Genomic DNA, 15,409 nt, shown 5'->3' with positions numbered 1-15,409 from the left:
CATCACTGTGTGCCCCGTGCTTAGAACCCTGCCTAGTGTATGGTAGGCACTCAATAAATATTTAATAGTTGGTTGAATGCCTCTGTCATTTTTTTCCATTTTATAAAACATTATTGTATACTTTTTTTCTCTTGTGAGCTTTTCTGCGTGACCATATAATTTGTTTAAGTAAACATGCAAGTCTGCAGTAGTCTCTTTAAAAATTCTTAGTGGGCATATTATTTCTAAATACTTATCGTATACAGATCAAATTAAGCTGGTTATTTGGAAAAAATATCCATAGCATAAAGTTCTTTGTATATGAGAGCAATGAATTAGCTTCAAAAATAACACTCTATCAAAAAGAATGAGGAATCCCAATATTTCTTGAATTGCTGAGCAATGAACCCTTAATTCAAGTAGGTGCTGCCTTCAAAAGTTGCCAAAAGTCCAGATGGGGGAATTACAGGGCTCTATCTCGTTCTCCAAATTGGTAGTTCCATATCTTAGACACACAGCTGGACTGTAAGGCAGTTGTTGAAAGACTAAAGCTCTTGTATTTATCTCCTTATGTTTGTACATTTACAGTTATAGTTTAGAAAATGTTTCATATACATTATCTCTGTGTCAAATCTTGCTCTAAAATGGATTTGAAGCAACTCACTGAAAACATGTGCTAAAAAACATTTGAGCCAACAGGGGAAAAATGGAATGGATAGCTAAGGCCCAAGAGAAAAGAACACAAAGAGATAAGCCACAAGTTCCTCATTGAGTTGGAATTTGGCCCTAAGCTTCCAGGATGACAAAGCAAAAGTTTACTGTAATAAATTATGTAGTCCTCAATGTCTGGAGGATAAAGCAAATAGATTCTAGAGTCAACAAAGCTATTCTGAACCACCGGCTCTAACCTCAGAAGAAACAGATCACGGGTGGCTGTTCATAAACGGACCTGGAGAAATGAGGTACAGTGGTTTCTCCAATAATTTTGTTAAGAAAATATTTTTAATTAATTTTTTTTGAATAAAATCTTAAGACACAATCCAGTATGTAAAACAGGTAAAGTCCAGCTCTCTCATTGTTCTGTGGCCCCAGGCAGAACTCATCAGCTAAGCTTCCCCATCACTTGGCCCAGAGACTCCAAGGGGGGTGGGGCCACAGTACCACCCACCAGTTAGGAGCTCAGACACTGGGTCTGACTAGCTCTTGCACCGCTGACTGTATTTGTAATCTGGTAAGCTTCTTAACTTCTCCGTTAGTTTTCACATTGTAAAATAGGAACAGGCATAGAACCTATCTCTTGCTTGAAACAGTATTGCACAAGCCTGTCGCTTGGTAAGTATTCTATAAATATTTGTTAAATATGTGAGCCAATGAAAGAAGCAAGGGCACTAATGGAGATGTTTTTGTAGATCTGATGGTGAGCTTAGATTGTATTGTTCTGAGAGTTCACATTTCACATGAAGTAGAAGTCCAAGTTCTCTGCAGAAAGGGAGGGAGAGATTGAACTGGATTGCCAAGTGTAAGAGAGCATACCAACTCCAGCAATGGAGTGATTAGCACCCATTAGGGCAGGTGACCCTGAACTCATACTGTACCAATCCCTCCTGCTGTGCTCAGTGGCGAGAGTACAAGCACTGAAGGGTGGGTCCTGGGTTGGGTATTGCTAGGCAGAAGCACAGAAGGAATAAAAGGGCAAGAAAACTGAAAATTTGGGCAAGAAAAAAAATGAGGATTAAAATGAGTGCTTACCTCATTAAGTTATTGTAAGCGTTAAAGAATTAATATAGTAAAGGACTTAGAACAGTGTCTGCCACATAGCAAATAGGAAAAATTGTTTTATTTTTACTACTTTAAAAATCTAAGCTAAAGAGAGAGGGAAGTGAAATGAAAGGGGAGCGCAGGAAGAAAAAGAATGCAAAGGGAGCGGCTGATTTGTATCAAGAGCAATTGTAATGGGAACAATGGAGAAAATGATCTAGAAGGATAGGAGATTCTGGTTACAGAATGTGATGTTGAGGTAGTTTCTGATGAAAACCAAGTTTAGCACAGTAGTTCTGAAAGTCACTTTGCCTAAGAATCACCTGGGAGGATTGTTACAATGTCAGGACCCTTTCTCAAAAACTGTGATTCAACAGGAGTGGGCAATTGGCCTTGGAATCTGTATCTTATCAAGCTTCCTAGACAATCCCGGCGCAGCCAGCCCCAGGACCACACTTGGAGAAGTCTGGGCTAGGCTGTGACCCTGGCTGGTTGACGTGGAGTAGAAAGGCAGGTAATTGGAGATGAGGAGACCAACGAATAGGGAGGCCTGGGTGTGTGATGACTCAGCCCAACGGTTGCTGAGGTCACTCAGGATGGAGACCAGACAGGGTGGAGAAAAGGACTGTGAGCCAGAGGGCAAAGTCATCAATGAACAGGGGAAGGTACAGTGAGGGGTAAAGAACAAAAGGCTCTTCATGACAGAGGAGCTGGGGGGCAGGGTAAGGGATATAACTTCACAGCAAGAGTCTTATAGGAGCACGAGTCTTTCCAACAGACTAGAAAGTAAAGGTCAGTATTAGCTTTGAAAAGCAAGTTAGTAAAAGAATATGTAAGGAGATACTTATGAGAGAATAATAAGAAGCTTCCATTTAAGAAGGCTATTGGAAAAGCCATGTACACAGGGGAAAACTCGGTTTTGGTTAAAGAGTAGCATACATGCTATTAAGAAACTCAGGATATGGGAGAGTCATTAAATCACGGACAAAGTTCCAGAGAGTACAATGAACAGAAATTAAGGAGTGTAAACCGAGATTACAGAACAGGAGGCACAAAGTATTAGGAGACTAAGAATTTGAAAAAATAAAATTGGCCAGAGAGGGTTGACATTTATGGGAGAGATAGAGGAAATAGGATGTGTAGCACACGGACTAACATACTCACAAACTCAAGCAAACAAGGAAACTGCTCTTCACTGGGTGCCATGGTGGCTGGGGAAGAGGTTTTAGAAAGGAAAGGTGGCCAAGAGTTTTTAAAATATCTTTTGTTGGGGCACCCGGGTGGCTCAGTTGATGAAGTGTCCAATGCTTGATTTTGGCTCAGGTCATGATCTCACAGTTCTGTGAGTTCAAGCCCCTCATCGGGGTTTGTGCTGACAGCATGGAGCCTGCTTGGGATTCTCTCTCCCTCTCTCTCTGCCCCTCCTCTCTCTCTCTCTCTCTCTCTCTCTCTCTCTCTCTCTCTCTCTCAAAATAAGTAAAAATAAACTTAAAAAAATAAAATATCTTTTGTTAAATTTCTGTCTCATATGTTATGTGCAAGGTTCCCAAACTTTCTCAGCTTAATGTGTCCTTAGCAACTCAGTAATTTTTTCATGGCAGTCATAGGACAAATGAAATACTTAACAGTTCTGTTTATTAAGTAACTGGTCCAAACCATTTAAGTAATCGTGTCCTAAAAACTTAACTCTTTGAAAATAAAATACATGTAAATTGAACAAAAAGTAAGCTTTTATATTATTCTTTAATAATCTAACAGATTGCACACCACCACCCTTATTTCCTATCCCACTCTTTTTTTTTTTCTTAAGTTTACTTATTTTGAGAGGAGGGGGCAGAGAGAGAGGGAGAGAGAGAATCTCAAGCAGATGTGGGGCTTGAACTCTCAAACTGTGAGATCATGACCTGAGCCAAGATCAAGAGCTGGATGCTTAACCAACTGAGCCACCCAGGCCACCCTGGATATTATCTATATCATGAGGAGCCACCAAAGAGATTTTAACAGGAGGTAACATAGTCTTAGAAATATCAGTGTGGGGAAGAGATGGGAGGAGAGTGAGAATAGAGGCAAGGAGACAAGAGCTGCTGACCACAGTTCAGGAAATAAACTAAAAGCTAAAGCAAAGTACTGGTGGTGACTATGGAGAGAAGAAGGGTGGTGGCGTGGAAGGAAAGAGCTATGGTGGTTTCATAACTTGGCCCCTCAACCCTTTGACAATCTGCCCTTCAGAAATTGTTGTGACCCCTCTACTTGAATCTGGGTCCTGTGATTTGAATAACAGAATATGGTAGAAGCGACAGTGTGCCAGCTTCCGGGCTCAGGTCTTAAGCTACTAACAGTTTCCACTTCTTGTTTGTGGGGTGCTTGTTTTCGGAACCCACCTCTTGTCTCCTGGGGGTTCATTCCTTATACTGTGAGGAAAACTAATGGGCAGAGAGGCACACATGGAGAAGAACCTAGGTGCTGGGCCAGAGCCCCAGGTGAGCTCAGCCACAGCCAGCACCAACTTGCCAACCATTTGAGTGAGCCATCTTGAAGAAGACCTTCCAGTCTGACTCCAGCCACCTCAGCAGATGCTGCACAGGGCAGTGGTGAGCTGTCCTCTCCAAGCCCTAACTAATTTACAGCTTCATGAGCAAGTACATTCATGAGTTGCTTGTTTTAAGCTACGAAATTATGGGGTAGCTTGTTAAATACATCAGTAGATAACTGATACAAAAGCTAATATTTACTTAAGGCATTATATGCACCAGACACTGTTCACGGTACCTTACGTGAATGTTGCATTTAGCCTTCTAAACAAATATTACTGATATCTCTGTTTTAGTTATGAGAACACTGAAGTCTAGAGCATTTCCCCAAGGTCATGCAGCTAGTTGGGGATGAATGAGGGGTAGGAAAGAGGAGGACCGAAGGTGGAAGGGCCAAGGATGGTGACCAACTTGTAAGTTCAAGATGTTGTTGCTGGACATGATGAATATACAAACATAAGCAAATACAGGGAACAGAAGAAAAGGGTAAATCAGGTTGGAGGGGGGATATGGTACTTGTGATTTGGGACATTTAGGTAAGGATGCATCCTTGACAGCATTTGGGGGTCTGAATCTAGACTTCAAAAGAGGACTTATTACACCTAGAGAGAGAAACTTGGAAACTACTAGATATAATGATCATTAAAACCTTGACGGTTGGCGAAATCATCCAGGGAAGGAAGGAAGATTTCGAGAATAAGAAGAGCCTGATACTCTGATTGTGATAAGATTTATGACTTGAGGAAAGGAGAAAAGAAAATGCAGAGGCACAGGAGGAAAACCAATCAAGAGTGAAATGAAGAAATTCAAGGCATAAGGTCACTTAAACCAAGGAGAGGTTGGCCAATATTTTCAAATCCTACAGAAAGGATGAGCTACATAACACCTGGCCAAGAAGAGATTAACTTAGTGACAGAACTTTTAGTGGTGTGGTGAAACTAGAAAACAGTACAGTGGGCTGAAAAATGAACAAGGGCTGCCTGGGTGACTCAGTCGGTTAAGCCTCCCAGTCTTGATTTCCACCCAGGTCATGATCTCGTGAGTTTGAGCCCCGCATCACTCTCTGTACTGACAGTGTAAAGCCTGCTTGGGATTCTCTGTCTCCCTCCCTCTCTCTCTGCCCCTCTCCCGCTTGCGTTCTTTCCCTAAGTAAATAAACTTAAAAAATATGAACGAGAAACTGGAAACAGTGAGGAGCATCACATAAGACTCTTTTTTTGCTTGAAAATGTCAAGGAAAACACAAACGAAACGACTTATGCAAAAAAGCTATCTATTGGCTCATATAACTAAAATATCCAAGACTATTTTTGGCTTTAGTCACTGCTGGACTCAGCAGCACCGATGACGTCACCAGAATCCAGTTTCTCTCCTTTTCTCAGCTAGTCTTCCACGTTTGCTCCATTCTAGGCTGGGCTCTCTCCTCGCGTGGGCAGACAGTCTGTTGCAGCTCCAGCACTGTGTATTTCCAGGTGCTGAGTCCTCCCTAAAGAAGACGTACTTTCTCCAGGACTTGAACAAAATTACTGAACTTGAGTCTAATTGGCCTGACTTGGGTCACACGTCCATCTCCGACTCAATCAGTGTTGCTCATGCCAATCAAGACATTGTTTCGGTCAGGTTCCCATCCCTAGGGGGCAGGAGGGACAGGTTCCTCTGAGGGAAATCAGATGAAGGAAGAAGGGATGCCAGCAACAAAAATAAGTCGTCGTAGTGATTATGTTCTTTCATTTTAGGGAGTTTGGCTGCAGAGGCAAGAAGAAAGGGAGAAGTATAGATACAGTGGGGGTGAAGGAGAATTGTAAGAGTAACAGCTGAAACAGAGGCTTGCGGTGTCAGGAGAGGGACTTGGATGAAACCACGGAGGAGGGTAGGGGTTGATTGCATCAACAGAACAGCTGGCCAAATTAACTTTGAGCTTGGAGGAGGGTTACCACTTCCTCTGAGACCAGACAGAAGGTGGAGGAACACCACGTTGAGGCACTTATGCCTCATGACCTCCATTTGATCTGTGATTTAGCAAGAGAGGACATGGGCGGAAATTGGGAAGGGAGAGTTAGCTGGGGAAGGAACACGATGGTCTCTGTGGCAAACGGGAGAGTTTGGACATGCAGACAGGTTGCTGGGGCATAACATTAAGTTTTAAAAGAACATTATCCCCAATTTAATTTGTTTGACATTAATGCCATTAGGAATCTCAGTGAATTAAACAGAACATAGACATCAGCTCATACAGTGGAAACCTGAGATAAAATTATGCTAAACTATGAAGATACTTTTACTCACTTATTGGCTAGCATGGGCATATTTTAGTGAGAAATCTTTGTTGGGAAATTAATACAGTCACTTGGGGATTCTGAGACCTCTGGTGTCTTCCATGAGGGTGGAGCTGATCTACTGAAGACAAGGACAGCAGTATTTTCTCTGTTTCTTAAGGAGAGGAAGAAAATGAGAGAGGGAAAAAAGAGCACACAGAAGACAGCACACTAAGACTGTGTTGTCTGTTCTGTGATCTTCAGATCCTTAGTGAAATTTTTGAACTTTTCAAATGGTTGCTAAAAGTAACTTTTTGTTTTGTCTTACTGTATATTAGTGGAGCTGTGTTTCTAACCTGGTCGAGGCAAGCACAATCAAGGCAATGCTGTGGACGCGAAAACATGGAAGCTGGTGATATCTGGGACTGGCATCTCCAGGAGTGATACAGGTCTCTGGAATTGCTCTTCGGGTCATTTAAGTTTTCTTGGAGGGCATATTCACCAGCGACCATACATATTTTTCTGGTCATCCTCATACATTTATTAAAATGATAACAGAAATGAGAAGGCATATGGGTAAAATTAAATGTAAAACAGATTTTATGTACCATGACATATCACCACTCAATTCATATAAATTATTATTGGGACTCTATTGGCAAATGTCTTTATAATGTTCAGATTTCTGTTTTCTTCATTCAAATCTACTTGGCTTTTTCTTTCAGGGATTGGACGTATTCTACGCAACACAAGAATAATGGCTGCAATTATTACTGTATCGGGCACCCTTTCAGATGTACATTGCTTTTGTACATTGCTTTACAAACTACAAAGTAGTAAATTCTCTGGTGTGAGATAGATTACAATGATTCTGTAAGCAATTTTGTGCATTTGAGAAAAAAATAATGTATTCCACACATTCCAGCTTTGGATTTTGGAAGGTATCAGGTATTACCATCCAGATTTACTACCGTGTTACTTCATCCTCATAATAAACTGTGGGGAAGCAGGGAAGGGTGTTAGCCTTATTCTGATAGCTCCTGTGATCTGATCAGGGCCACATATCCAATAATCCATTCAGGGCTTCAACCCAGGTGTTCTGTAGTTAGGAGCATGATGAGATATACTGATCCCCACAGCCTTCAAGCAACAGGAAATGCTCACTAGACTGCCACCCCCCACTACACACACACACACACACACACACACACACACACACACACACACAGAGCAGTTTCCACTTTGTACCACAATTACCGTTTTGAACTGTGCTGTGACATAAAATTGTGATAGAAGAGCTGTGAGTCTGACTCCGAAGGTGGAATCAGTTCTACTTCACCCCACTGCGTCTTGAGGAACACCGTGGAATTATTTTCTTGGAAATTCATTTATCATGAAACGAGTAAGGTTTTACTCATATGTGTTTTCCTAATTCAATGCATTCAATATCTATTTAGCTATTTAGCTCTACAATGGGCCAGCCACTTCCTAGGCCAGGTTGATACTTCATCACATCTAGACAGTCACAAAGAATCAGTGGGTACTGGTAGAAAATACCAATGGATCTGTTTCTCAGTCTGTTATCATCTGTCTCGTCAAAAAAGATGTCCACTCATCATGCCTGATCTGAGTACCAAATCTTACAACTCACCTGTGGTAGATCGTTGCTGCACACTAAATGTTTATGTTCCCTCCAAAATTCATATGTTGCAAACCTAATGCCGAATGTGGTGGTAGGAGGTGGGGCCTTGGGAGATGATTAGGCTGTGAGAGCAGCACCGTCCTGAATGGGATCAGTGTCCTGATCAGAGAGGTCTGAGGAAGGTCCCTTTCTGCTTCCTCTAGATGAGGTTACAGCAAAAAGATGGCTGCCTAGGAAGCAGGTCCTCAACATACACCAGATCTGCCAGCGTCTTGATCTTGGACTTCCCAGACTCCAGAGCTGTGAAAGATACATTTCCCTTCCTAAGCTCCCCACGCTGCTGTTTTGTTATAGCACCATGAATTAGTGAGCACAAATTCCCCGCATCCCAGTATACACACTCCACTGCCATGTGACTTTGTCACTTCTCTTATCCAGAGGTGGAATCTCTTTCTCCACCCCCTTGGATCCAGGCTCTATTCGTGACTTGCTATGACCAAGAGAACGTGGCAAAAGGGATGCTGCCAGATTCTGGAGCCTAGACCTCTGAAAGGCTTTACAGTTTCCACCTTGAGCCTCTTGGAGTGCTCCCCTAGGCTGCCATGGCATAGAGAGTTCCAGGATGTGAGACTACTTGGAAAAAGAGGCCTGGGCACCTGGGTGGCTCAGTCGGGTTAAGCCTCTGACTTCAGCTCAGGTCATGATCTCACGGTTCATGAGTTCGAGCTCCGTGTGGGGCTCTGTGCTGACAGCTCGGAGCCTGGAGCCTGCATCAGATTCTGTGTCTCCCTCATCTCTGGCCCTCCCCCGCTCACGCTCTGTGTCTGTCTCTCAAAAATAAGTAAACGTTAAAAAAACTAAAAAACAAAAGAAAGAAAGAAAAAGAAGACCAACTGTCCCACTTTAGAACAGAAAATGGACGGAGTAGAATGAGTGAACCCAGGAAAAATCAGCTAACCCACAGAATTGTGAGAAACCATTGTTACTCTTTTAAATCACTGTATTTGGAAGTGTTTATGTAGCACTAGATAACTGATAAAGAACTCTGGGGAGATGTCGGGATGTCTGTAGAGCTTCCATTCATTTTCTATGTCTAACGGAATATTTCAGATACTTGATAGACCATAAATAAGCAATGACATTTTTAGATTCTTTCTACATATCACTGGGTCCATAGATTTATTGGCCTTTCTGAAAGCCACTTTCAAAGGTGCAATCAAATATTTTTGCATTTGGAAACATTTCAATTATGTACTTTTTTTTTCCAAATGGAAAAAATGTGTATGACTTAGGATTGTGCTTTTTGGCAATGAAAAGGCTTTTGGGAAATGCACATAATTTCTGAAGGGCCAAGGAATGAATTCAGCCAATCACTACATATTCCATTTTTGTGTTACCTTCTTCCTCCTTCCAGAGGAAAGGATGCAAATCATCATAGATTCATTTCCTTTTACATAAATTTGAGCTCACTTAAGAATCATTTTACTTTATCTTTAATGCAGAACAATATTTAGAGAATCATTTTCAAGAATAGAATAAGAGAAAGGCAGTTTTTAGGGAAATCTTTTTTTCTAATAGTGCAGCAGAAGGCAGCCTTGCTCCTGGGCTTTGTTAAGTTACATAGATTTAATTGCCTGGAGCAGGTCTTCTAAAGTCAAGTTTACTAAAATGTGGGCCTTTGGGACCATACTTTCTGGAAACAAATGCTTTTCAAACATCTCATTTTATAATATAGTTATATCCGGACTCTGCAGAATGTGAATATTTTAAGAATTAGGCTGTTGATTTGAAAAGAAATCAATATCAAATATACAATTCCTGAAAGTCACTCAAATTAAGGTAATTTTTTGCACATTTAAATGTTACTACCATTCCTAACTCACCCCACCCCCACCTCCTGAGCCTTTTAGCTCTTAAAACTGTCTGGAAACCAAACCATACTTTAAAAATTATTTTTATGGGGGAAAAATGAAAACACATTTCACTTTTCTTTATGTGCGATGGTGCACCTTCCCATGACTCCTGTGTTTTGCCAGGGACCAGGAATGGACTTCATGACTTCTTACATACAGAAAGAGACAACAGTCAGAAAGCCTTCATTTGCTAATCCCAGGGTTTTTCTTCAAGATTATCAAAATGCCTGCTCTAATGGCAACTCCAACATAACTTTGCTTTAGTCAATGGCCCCTGCTGCTCCTTTTTTTTTTTTTAACCCCACATGAGCTTAAGTATCTTTATTTAACTCTTTCACAGCACGGCTAGACCTGTTTCTCTCATCAAGAATGGGGTGGGAGCAGGGGTGGCGGGTACTTGTCAGAATAAATTACAATTTTTGGCAAGCATCTGTGTCTCTTACCCACTTAGGAACTAGAATATTGCCTTGTAAAACAGTGCAGCCCTTCTATTATTACTTAATTATAAGGCCAAAATAAGGACACTGTTTTACAGGCTCTTTTAAGGTCTATACATAGGATTTTCATCTTGGAACATATCAAAAGAGATTAGATTTTTCCTAGTCACCAGTGGTCTGGTTGTGAGGACACCAGCTTCTCAGATTGGTCAAGAACGCCAACCTCATGGCCCAAGGGGAAGTTATGCTACACATTGTCTTTGTCTACTTTCTCCTTCCCATAAATGAAAGGTTAACCACCTCAAACCTCAAACCACCTCAAACTGTTCCCATTCTTAACAACACAAGTCCCTCTGAGTCCCAAGAGAGGGGTTCACAATGATTACTCCATGATGTTGGAGAAACAAGTCTCCCCAGTTCCATGAGGCACTTCAGGTTGACCGCAAAGTGCTCGTCTCTCCTCCAAACCTTACTCAACATGACACACATGGGGAGCTCTGTCTCAGCTGGCACCAGAGTCATCTGGAATCCCTAACCTCTACCCTGCCTTCTTAACCAAACTGTGCAATGTTATGCTGCAAAAAGGAGCAGACTTATAATGAAGAAGTATCATTTAGGAAAGAGCATGAGATGGTTTGATACATTTCTGTAGGTCAAGATTTGATTCTCTACTCCACTCCATCTCCAATCTTTTCCCTTTTTTTAACGTGTATTTATTTATTTTGAGAAAGAAAGAGAAAGCATGCATACACATGTGAGCTGGGGAGAAGCAGAGAGAGAGCGAGAAAGAGAATCGCAAGCAGGCTCTGCACCGCCAGCTCAGAACCCTACCCAGGGCTTGAACCCACAAACTGTGAGATCACAACTTCAGCTGAAATCAAGAGACGGATGTTTAACTGACTGAGCCACACAGGTACCCCCATCTTCAATCTTTATAATTAATTTTCTTCAAGGATCACGAAACCCCTGGGAGAACTGGCTTTTACCACCAAAACTTAGGGTGAGACATGTAAATTGGAAAATATATTTGATATCTAAAAATAATAAATATTAATTGGCATGCTAATAGGTGTTGAGTACATTATTTTTTTACTTAAGGGTATTTATTGAGAAGACACACATTTCAGTGGCTTGGTATGAAAGTGGGGTTCCTAAACCAGGGATCAATCCATGGAATAAACCTGCCCAGGTTTTTGTCTAAGCTGCCTTAACCAGTTTTAGGATTATACCAAGAACTAATTTATTTAATATACTAAGTACGAAAAGATGTACATATACTACAGATGACAATTTTTTTTCACTTATATTTGCACTGGATCTCAAGCTTTTTGAATTTTATGGGGTATTTCATGGTCTATATGCTGGAGTAACATAGTTAGTGGTTCTTGAATGTAAAGGGAACCATATGCCTGATTTTCCATGCCCAGATTTTCCATCCAGGTCTTTAGTTAAATTAGTGTATCCGTTGTATCAGTTGAGAGATAATGAACCAGATATTGATGAGAATATTAACAAATAATATTTATGTAAATGTTACTTTGTGCCAGGGACAGTGCTGAGCACTTTTCTGGCATTATCTTCCAACCATCATAAGTATCCTATCCAATGAAGTTTTACTGTCCATTTTACAGATGAAAGAACAGGGGCTCCAAGAGGAACAGTCATTTGTGCAAGGTCACAGATAGAGGGGGCTGGTCTTTGCAGGTGGATGGGTATCTATACATGTAGTCTGGCTGACTAAGATCCTCAGGGTTTGAATCATAGGTTCTATTTGGTGGGCTTTTGAGGATCAACTTTTGTGACATGGGCATGGAAAGAACAATTGTAACACAGCAGAAGAGATTTACTGTGACCTAGACTCACCAAGAGACACAGTCATTTCAATAATGCTAGCAAAAGATTCAGTGATGTGGCTGGTTCACTGGGGGGTTAAACATAAATGGCAGAAATGAAAGGACATGCAGGATGTATTAGTTTTCTTTTTTTTTTTTTTTAATTTTTTTTTTTTTTTTTGGGACAGAGAGAGACAGAGCATGAACGGGGGAGAGGCAGAGAGAGAGGGAGACACAGAATCGGAAACAGGCTCCAGGCTCCGAGCCATCAGCCCAGAGCCTGACGCGGGGCTCGAACTCACGGACCGCAAGATCATGACCTGGCTGAAGTCGGACGCTTAACCGACTGCGCCACCCAGGCACCCCTGTATTAGTTTTCTTAATACCATAAATGTGGAGGCTGAAACCAATATACATTTATCTTATAGTTCTGGAGATCAACAATCAGAAAAGGATCTCACTGAACTAAAACAAGAAGTGTGCATTCCTTCTGGAAAGAATTTGTTTCCTAGCCTTCTCCAACTTCTAGAGGCTGCCCACATTTCTTAGCTCATGACCACTTTCCTCCCTCTTCAAAACCAACAATAGCCAATCCAGTCTTTCTCATTCTGCATTACTCTGACGCTAACATTTCTGCTTTCTTCTTCCACATTTAAGGGTTCTTGTGATTATACAGTTAACCTGAACAACATAGCAGTTAAGGGCATTGACACTCACACACACACACACTCACACACACACATACACACACACACACACACACACACACACACACACAGCGGAAAATTTGAGTATAACTGTTGACTCCCCAAAACTTAACTACCGACAGTCTTCCTTTGACTGGAAGCCTTACCAATAATGTAAACAATCAACACTTATTTTGTGTGTTATATGTATTATATAGTGTATTCTTACAGTAAAGTAACCTAGAGAAAATTGTTAAGACAATCATTAGGAAGAGAAAATTCATTTACAGAACTGAAATGTATTTATAGAAAAAAATCCACATATAAGTGGACTTGTGCAGTTCAAACTCATAATGTCCAAGGAGCAACTGTATTGGGCTCATGTAAATAATCCAGAATAATCTTCCTAATTTAAGGTCAGTGACTGGCAACTTTAATTCCATCTGCAACCTTAATTCTACTTTGTCATGTAACTTAACATCACCGAGGGATCATTGTTCTACACATGAATACTATAGCAACAAGTGGTCCAATGGTAGAGAACAAAAAGGTATTTTTCAAGAGGACAAAGGGCTTCAGACTCCACTGATTTTATGGGCAGAGAATGAAAAACTGACAAACAGAAAGCAGGGCTTCAGGTTTAGAGACAAGCTTTGAAGAAAGGGTCTTAGGTTCCAAAACATTTGACCCTGGAGCCACACCAACAGCAAGGCTGATGATGCTGAACTACCTAAGTGTTCAATACGAATGATGTAAAAATCTTCTAAAGACATTTTTGTTCCAGGACCTGAAGTAAAACTGAACTCACAAGTGCAGATCAAGTATTGGGTGTTTTGTTTACTCATTTGGGAATCATCAGCTATATGACAGAGGCGCCATAACAGGAAGTAGAAGGTTTCAGAAGCCGACAGAAATAATTGGACGGTGGGTAAATTTCTTTATATATATATATATATATATATATATATATATATATATATATATAACCTTGGTCTCTCTCTCCTTTCTTAATTTCTTCCTATGGCATTCAAATCGTATTTTGTATTGTCAGTTTGTTTTAAAATTGTAATGGGCTCCAAGGATTTAAAAAAAAAGAAGCGTGGCTTGTTGAAACTAAAAACAGAGGAGTATTCTAATGGAAATGAACACCAAGCCTGTTTCAGATGGACTTGTGGGAAGCAGATTGATTGCTGCTGGGGTCTTTTGTGCTTGTGTGTGTCACAGTCGCAGACTTGGAATGCCAAGCCAACCGGGTGACTGAACAAAAAGAGCTCTCAGAAGCCTCCACCCAATCACAGCCAATGATGATGATGGTCCCAGAATATCCAAGGAGAGACAAAGTCAAAAGAGCTACAATCTAAAAATAATTCCACTGCATTCCCATCTCTAATATCATCTCTATCTTTGAAAAGGAAGGACAGGAGAAAAGACAAAGGAGCTGAGAGTTCGAGGAGAGAAGAGAGGCAAAAAAATGCTGTGAGAAATGGGCACTTGGTGCGTTATTTTCTTAGATTTATTTTCACTTGTTTTGATATTTTACAAAGAGGTAAAAAAAAATCATACTAAAGACTGTTTACTTACATAATAAACATGACTTTTGATACTATATAGACCAGCTGGTAGTTTTCCAAGTCATTAGTGGGACAGCTGCTTAAAATGAATTCATATCCTACATGGGCCTCTATCCTCACCCAAAGATAATAACACAAATAACAAACATTTGTGTGGTATTATACAGCCTACAGAGATCTATGCCCTTTCTTTAAAAAAAAAAAAAAATCTTTCTACACTGAGATAAAACCACAGTTTAATGGTTTAGTTTCTGATTTGGTGATCTTTCTTTTTTTCATATTTCTCAACCATAAAATGGGAAGAATTCTAACACTGTATCTTTACATATTTGAAGACTACCATAAAAATATGTTGCCATGCTCTCTTTTGAGATTGCAAACTAAAATACTTTTTTTTACATATCAAATGTAAAATGATATTTTCAATCTTTTCAAGGTTGTTTGTCTTTAATATTTCTACCTCTAAAGTTTTGGCTTTTTTCTTCTCATTATACAAAATGATAATAATTCCCCTGATCTTAATGAATAATTTTCAAATTCTAACAGAAAAACAAAAGAGTTATCATCACTATTATCCTTCAAACTTCTAAAGTCCAATTCATTTGCACACAATAAGAATATGAAAGATCTTATAGTAGTTTTCATTGGAAGTACCCAATATTCCAGACAATGCGGTATGCTAGAGTAGAAGGCAGTATGATAGAGTGGAAAGAGACTTGATTTTGGAAATCAAACAGAAATGGTTTGAATTCGGCATTTTACTGCTGTGTTTTAATTTCTGCATCAGCACAATAGATAAAATGATC

General features: G+C 40.4%; 1 long non-coding RNA gene across 1 annotated transcript; it reads left to right on the top strand.

Annotated features, from left to right (window-relative positions):
• Positions 1–1,239: 1,239 nt before the first annotated feature.
• On the top strand, positions 1,240–7,308 carry LOC125925369 (uncharacterized). Its single transcript, XR_007458809.1, has 3 exons — positions 1,240–1,311; positions 6,861–6,971; positions 7,248–7,308. It is a non-coding gene; the product is annotated as an uncharacterized LOC125925369 (long non-coding RNA).
• Positions 7,309–15,409: the final 8,101 nt, after the last annotated feature.

This window comes from Panthera uncia, chromosome F1 (assembly GCF_023721935.1).
Source record: "Panthera uncia isolate 11264 chromosome F1, Puncia_PCG_1.0, whole genome shotgun sequence".
In the NCBI taxonomy this organism is placed as follows: Eukaryota; Metazoa; Chordata; class Mammalia; order Carnivora; family Felidae; genus Panthera; species Panthera uncia.
Note: the sequence above shows the minus strand (reverse complement) of the source record. Positions and strands in the feature narration are given on the sequence as shown.